Source organism: Gossypium arboreum, chromosome 1 (assembly GCF_025698485.1).
Source record: "Gossypium arboreum isolate Shixiya-1 chromosome 1, ASM2569848v2, whole genome shotgun sequence".
Taxonomy (NCBI): Eukaryota; Viridiplantae; Streptophyta; class Magnoliopsida; order Malvales; family Malvaceae; genus Gossypium; species Gossypium arboreum.
Window position 1 is genome coordinate 69892166 of NC_069070.1, and position 7747 is coordinate 69899912.

The 7747-nt window shown below is 36.4% G+C and overlaps 1 long non-coding RNA gene across 1 annotated transcript; it reads left to right on the plus strand.

The window, feature by feature from the left end:
* The first annotated feature begins 3953 nt into the window (after positions 1–3953).
* On the plus strand, positions 3954–5044 carry LOC128282062 (uncharacterized). The gene is made up of 2 exons (XR_008272356.1): positions 3954–4038; positions 4857–5044. It is a non-coding gene; the product is annotated as an uncharacterized LOC128282062 (long non-coding RNA).
* Positions 5045–7747: the final 2703 nt, after the last annotated feature.

Below are 7747 nucleotides of genomic sequence, written 5' to 3' on the forward strand. Positions count from 1 at the left end.
TCATTTTGGTCCGTGCAGAGCAAATGAATGTTTTCGATGTGGTTCTTCGGATCATTTTATTAGAGACTGCCCAGAGAGAGCTGAGAAAGAAAAATTTCAGAGTGTAAAAGCTAGTGGTGCAAACTCGAGGGGAAGGTATCCGAGAAAAGCTGGAAGTGAAACAAGCAGTAAGAATGTAGCCAGAGATGCAAATTGTTAGATCTCGAGGAAGAGCTCCGCTAGAACTTATGCTATTAAAGCGCGTGAAGATGCTTCCTCACCTGATGTGATTACCGGTACATTTTCTCTTTATGATATTAATGTTATTGCTTTGATTGATCTTAGTTCTACTCATTCATACGTATGCATTAAACTGGTGTCTAGTATGAATATACTGTTGAGAACACGTAATTTATGATTAGAGTGTCGAACCCGTTAGGCAAATGCGTGATAGTTGATAAAGTAAACAAGAAATGCCCTTTAATGATTCGGTCATTACTTTCCGGCCGACTTGATGTTGTTGCCGTTTGATGAATTTGATGTTATTTTGGGTATGGATTGGTTGACATTGCATGATGCTATAATAAACTGCAAAGAAAAGGTTATAGAATTAAAGTGTGAAAGTGGTGAAATTCTGCGGGTTGAGCCAGACAAATCAGAGGCATTATCTAGTATGATTTCTTCGATGTCGGCTCAGAGATATTTGAGAAAAGGTTATGAAGCTTATTTTGCGTATGTAATTAATACAAAAGAAGTTGAAAATAAAGTTGAATCAGTGACGGTTGTGTGTGAATTTGCAGACGTATTTCCAGAAGAATTGCCGGGTTTGCCTCCAGTCAGGGAAGTAGAATTTGGTATTGATTTAATACCGGGAACAGCTCCGATCTTGATTGCTCCATATAGAATGGCACCAACAGAGTTGAAAGAATTAAAGTCGCAGTTGCAAGAGTTGGTGATAAAGGCTTTGTGAGACCGAAGTTTTCACCTTGGGGTGCTCCGTGTTATTTGTGAAAAGAAGGATGGTTCTATGAGATTATGTGTTGATTATCGGCAGTTAAACAAGGTGACAATCAAAAACAAGTATCCGTTGCTGAGAATTGATGATTTGTTTGATCAGCTAAAAGGAGCGACATGGTTTTCAAAGATTGACTTGAGATCTGGGTATTATCAGCTGCGAGTAAAAGAGTCAGATGTGCCTAAAACTGCTTTTAGAACAAGGTATGGTCATTATGAATTTTTAGTTATGCCATTCGGGTTGACAAATGCTCCTGCTGTGTTTATGGATTTGATGAATCGCATATTTCAGCCATACTTGGACAGATTTGTTGTGGTGTTTATAGATGATATTTTAATTTATTCAAAAGATGAGACAGAGCATGCTGAGCATTTAAGGATAGTTTTGTAAACTTTGAGAGATAAGCAGCTGTATGCTAAGTTTAGTAAAAGTGAATTTTGGCTCCGGGAAGTTGGAGTTTTGGGTCATATTGTTTTAGGTGATGGTATACGGGTTGATCCTAGTAAAATTTCAGCCATTGTTGATTGGAAACCACTGAAAAACGTAACTAAAGTTAGAAGTTTCTTGGGGCTAGCTGGGTATTATCGGCGGTTCGTAAATGGATTTTCTATAATTGCTACTCCTATGACTAAACTACTCCGAAAGGATGTTAAATTTGAATGGACGGAAGAATATCAACAGAGTTTCGAAGAATTGAAAAAGTTATTAACTGAAGCACCAGTATTGATACAACCCGAATCAGGTAAAGAATTTGTGGTGTATAGTGATGCTTCTCTAAATGGTTTGGGGTGTGTACTCATGCAAGAAGGAAAAGTGGTGGCTTATGCTTCGAGACAGTTAAAACCTCATGAGAAGAATTATCCTACTCACGATTTGGAATTGGCTGCGGTGGTATTTGCTTTGAAGATTTGGCGACATTATTTGTATGGTGAAAAGTGTCGAGTATATACTGATCACAAAAGTCTTAAATACTTGATGTCACAAAAAGACTTGAATTTGAGACAGCGAAGATGGTTGGAGTTATTGAAAGATTACGAGCTTGTTATCGATTATCATCCAAGAAAAGCGAATGTGGTTGCCGATGCTTTAAGCAGAAAGTTGTTGTTTGCTTTGAGAGTTATGAACACTCAGTTGAAAATTTCAGATGACGGTTCGATTCTAGCAGAGTTAAGAGCAAGACCGATGTTTTACAAGAGATTTCAAGCTCAAAAAATGATCAAGATTTGCTAGCCAAAAGAAAACTGTGTGAAGCCGATACGGAATCAGATTTCAAAATCAGTTCTGATGGTTGTTTGATGTTTAAAAATCAGATTTGTGTACCGAAAAATGATGAGTTGATTCAAAAGATTTTGCATGAATCACATAATGGTTGTTTAGCAGTTCATCCGGGCAGTACAAAGATGTATAATGACTTGAAGAAAATGTACTGGTGGAGTGGAATGAAAAGAGAGATTTCCGAGTTTGTATCAAAGTGCTTAGTTTGCCAACAAGTGAAAGCTGAACACCAAGTACCTTCGGGATTACTCCAGCCTATTATGGTTCCTGAATGGAAATGGGATCGGATTACTATGGATTTTATATCAGGGTTGCCGTTAACTCCGTGGAAGAAAAATGCCATCCGGGCAATAGTTGATGATCGACTAAATCGGCTCATTTTATTCCTAAGACGCATGATTATTCTCTTAATAAGTTGGCTGAATTGTATATCCAAGAGATTGTTAGACTTCATTGAATACCTTTGTCAATCATTTCGGATAGAGATCCGAGGTTTACCTCACGGTTTTGGGAAAAGTTGCAAGAAGCATTAGGTACAAAGTTAAATTTCAGCACTGCCTTTCATCCACAAACTGATAGACAATTAGAGAGAGTAATTCAGATTCTTGAAGACATGCTCAGATGTTGTGTATTGGAATTTCAAGGTAGTTGGGAAAAGTATTTACCGTTGGTAGAATTTTCTTATAATAATAGTTATCAGACAAGTTTGAAGATGGCACCTTATGAAGCATTATATGGTCGTAAATGTCGGACGCCATTGTTGTAATATCCTAAATTAGGGCTTAATCAGAATAGTGGTTTTGTGACCACAAATCCGAGATAGAAATAATTATTTTACAATGATTTTGATGTTTATGATATGATTGCATGATTGTGTGAAAATTTCGTGATGAAATTCTATGCCTAAAGTGCTTAAATTGAAAGTAGGGACTAAATCAAATAAGTTGCAAAACTTGCATTCTAGAAGTTTTTAGTATGAAATTGTTTTGGAATATTAATGAGGAGGTCTTAAATAGAAATTTTACCAATTTTAAGTTCATGTACAAAATTAGGACATGGAAGGAATTTTGGAAAGTTTAGTAGTAAGGGTATTTTGGTCATTTAGTTATTAAAATGAATTAAAAACAAAATTAAAAGCCAATTTTGTCCATCTTCTTCATTAGGCCGAAATTTCAAGGGTTCTCCATAGCTAGGGTTTGTTTCAAGCTTCCAAGCTCCATAGTAAGTGATTCCAAGCCCGCTTTTAATGATTTTACGCTTTTGAGATCCCTTAACTCGATAAAGCTTATGTTAGCAATAATTTAACCTAGGGTTTATATTTGGAAAAATACCCATAGGTGAAATTTGTGTATTTTGATGTTTTATGATAGAATATGAAGGTTTAAATTATGTTAGACAACTTGTACTACTCGATTTTAAGCAAAAACGAGTAAAGGGCTTAATCGGTAAAAATACCTAATAGTCACAAGTACATGTTAGAGTGAGAATTTGATGTTGCCATAGAAGAGAAAAGTGATCAGCATGTTGTAAAACATAAGAATAAGGAATAAAGTTTAATCCCGAGCCTAGGGGCAAAAATGTAAATATGCAAAAGTTTAGGGTAAAATTGTAATTTTGCCAAAATTTGAGTTAAGGATTAATTTGATAATGTGAGTATTAAATAAGCTAAATGTGTTATTTTAGATCAAGAAAGACGTGGAATCGACCTCAATCGAGGAAAAGAAAAGATTGTGGACTAAATTGCAAAATCTTTGTATTTTGGTACCAAGGTAAGTTCATGTGTAAATAATGTAGCATAATTGTTATTCTTAAGTTATTGATATTAATTATGTGTTATGCTGAATTTTATTATGAAATGTATGCTTTGTGGTTAATTTCAAATAATATGTAAATTATGTGAACTACTTGTTAAATATAATTGTTACTGAGTATTGATTTGGCATTCTACGGAAGACAGCAAGGATAAGTGTTCGAGGAAAAGCCCGTTTGAACCTTAGGAATAGATTAGGATACAAGTGACATGTCACTAGGATGGTTGAGCATCCGAACTCGTTGAGTTGAGTCCGAGTTCACTTATGGATGCGAATGTCCGAACTCGTTGAGTTGAGTCCGAGTTCGTGAGATGTAACTAGGCATCCGAACTCGTTGAGTTGAGTCTGAGTTCACTTATGGATGCGAACGCCCGAGCTCGTTGAGTTGAGTCCGAGTTCGCTTATGGGCGGGTTACATGATTGCTTGATTGAATATGTGGCACTTATGTGCAAGTTATCCATGTATCCGAATTATATTCCGATGTGTTCAACGGGTAAAGTTCTACTCAAATGGAGGAAAATTTCGAGATGTAAAGAGACGTATAGGTAAGTGATACGAAATGGATATTTTGGACAGGTATGTATTTAACCCTCGGGTTGAGTATTGATACAACCACGATAAGGTAATAAGATGATGAAGAATGATTAAAAATGTGATATGTGTTTTAGTGATGTATGCTAATGTTGACTGGTATAACTGTTTGTTATGTTACTTATTATTTGCATATGAACTTACTAAGCATTTATGCTTACTCCCTCCTTCTTACTCATTGTAGTTTTGGACAACCCAGCTCAGGAGTCGGGATAGGTCGAAGGCTCAGTCACACTATCCAGAAGATTTTTGGTAAATGGCTTGTAAATTTAAGTATGGCATGTATAGCAATATACCCATTTTGTGTAAATGATCTTATGGTATGGTTGTGAAATGGTTTAGGAAATGCTTGATAATGATAAATTATGAAAATGGTTAGTTTAGATTATGTTTGATGTTAAGGAAAACTATTAAGATACTTAGTGCATAAAAACTCATAAAAAGGATGAAATTTACCATAAACAGAATACCGCAGCAACACTAACGCGAGTTTGAAAATTTACTAAAAATCATAGAAATTGAATTTTTTGGTGAAATACATATCAAATTGAAGCTTATTATGTCTAGTTTCACATGAAACAAATGAAACAAGTAAAGGAAGTATATGTTAGAAGATATTTTAATTTTAGTGAAACAGAGTCATAGCAGTTTCTGAATCCCCTGTTCCTACTTTAGAAATTCACCATAAATTGTAAAGATATAATTAGGTGGTGTATTTTATATCCTCAGAATCCTTATTGAGTCTAGTTTTAGTATAAACAAACCTCATAGTCATATGAATTTTTTACAGAGAGAAATGTGGTTCGTAGTAAACAGAGGTCAGACCAGTCGAGTCTTGAAACAGGGGTAACTTTAACTAATAAAATGTACTAATTGGCCCGACCAAAAATTCTAGAAAAAAATTAGTAGATATTTTTATGAGTCTAGATTCAGGAAAAATTTACGTATCTTAATTTCGAATTTTGTAACTCGAGATATGATTTTTCTTGTGACTGTGACGCAAGTAGCTTAAAAGCTATGAATGTAGAAACAAATAATTCAAAGTTCTAAAAATGTTAAACTAAGCTTAGTAACACCTCATACTCGACTCCATGACGGTCTCGGGTGTGGGGCGTTACATTTAGTGGTATCGAGCAGGTTTAGTCGGTTCTCGGACTACGTGTTGTATGTACGGATTTTGCTATACATGCCATATGTATGAATTGTGATAGTGTGACGAGTTCGACCTTTTAAATGAAATTTTTATATAGTAAATGGATCCCGATCCAGTGTGGCGAGATGAAGTCTGAGTAATGCGCCAGCTCCGGCTGATGGAGAAGCGCCGATCGAAAACCCACCCTCTACTGTTGGTCGAGAGAGGGAAAGGGATCGGAAGCCTTTCTCCAAATGATGAGTGCATGGTACATCGAGTTCGTTCAGACGAACCCAAATGTACGACCTCCCCACCTCCCCAATTCCTCAACCTATGCCTCCAATGCCTCAAGGAGTGGATATGATAAAATTTCACAGAACCCCGTTGATAGAATTAAGTAAACAAGGGGCTGAAGAATTTAGAGCAAATATTGATGATGATGCAGAAAGCGAGTTCGCTTGAAAATTCTATCCGTATTTGATGAATTATCTTGTACACCGAAGAATGTTTGAAATGTGCTACATCTTTGTTGAGAGATTCAGCCTATAATTGGTGGAAGACTTTGATTTTGTGGTACCGAAAAGAGAGGTAACCCGGGAATTCTTTCAAGAAGAGTTTGGAAGAAATATATTAGTGAAAGATTTATTGATCGAAATGTAAAGAGTTTCTTGAGTGAAGCAAGGTAATATGACGATCTCGAATATGAAAGAGAGTTTGTTCGATTAAGTAAGTATGCTGGGAATATGTTCCTCTGAAGCCAAGATGTGCCGACGATTTGAAGACGGGTTTAACGAAGACATTAAGGTATTTGTTGGGATCCTTGAACTAAAAGAAATGGTGGTACTTGTTTAATCGAAGCTTGCAAGGTGAAGAATTCATGAAGGAAAAGAAAAGGTAGAATCAAACACGAAATTGGAAGAAAAGACCAATGAGTAATGCACCCTCACAAAGAAACCGGAAAGTCAAGAAATATGAATCCTCGCTCCCAAGTTTCATTTGGGCAATCATATGGAAATTTTAAGAAACGAAATGTGGGTCCTAAATCTCGGACCACTTGCGGCTAGTGTGGGAAATACGAGATTTGTTAAACCCGAGTGCCAGCGGTGTGGTAGAAATCATTTTGGTCCGTGCAGAGCAAATGAATGTTTTCGATGTGGTTCTCCGGATCATTTTATTAGAGACTGGCCAGAGAGAGCTGAGAAAGAAAAATTTCAGAATGTAAAAGCTAGTGGTGCAGACTCGAGGGGAAGGTATCCGAGAAAAGTTGGAAGTGAAACAAGCAGTAAGAATGTAGCCAGGGATGCACCGGTTAGACCTGAAGGAAGGGCTCCGGCTAGAACTTATGCTATTAAAGCGTGAAGATGCTTCCTCACCGATGTGATTACCGTACATTTTCTCTCTATAATGTTAATGTTATTGCTTTGATTGATCCGGTTCTACTCATTCATATGTGTGCATGAAATTGGTGTCTAGTATGAATATACCGTTGAGAATACGTAATTTATGATTAGAGTGTTGAATCCGTTAGGCAAATGTGTGATTGTTGATAAAGTATGTAAGAAATGTCCTTTAATGATTCGGGATCATTACTTTACCGCCGACTTGATGTTGTTGCCGTTTGATGAATTTGATGTTATTTTGGGTATGGATTGGTTGACATTGCATGATGCTATAGTAAATTGCAAAGAAAAGGTTATAGAATTAATGTGTGGAAATGGTGAAACTCTCGGGTTGAATCAGATAAATCAGAGGCATTGCCTAGTGTGATTTCTTCAATGTCGGCTCAAAGATATCTGAGAAAGGGTTATGAAGCTTATTTGGCGTATGTAATTAATACAAAAGAAGTTGAAAAGAAAGTTGAATCAAGCGCTTGTTGTGTGAATTTTGGACGATTTCCGTAAGAATTGTCGGGTTTGCCTCGGTCATGTGGAAGTAGAATTTGG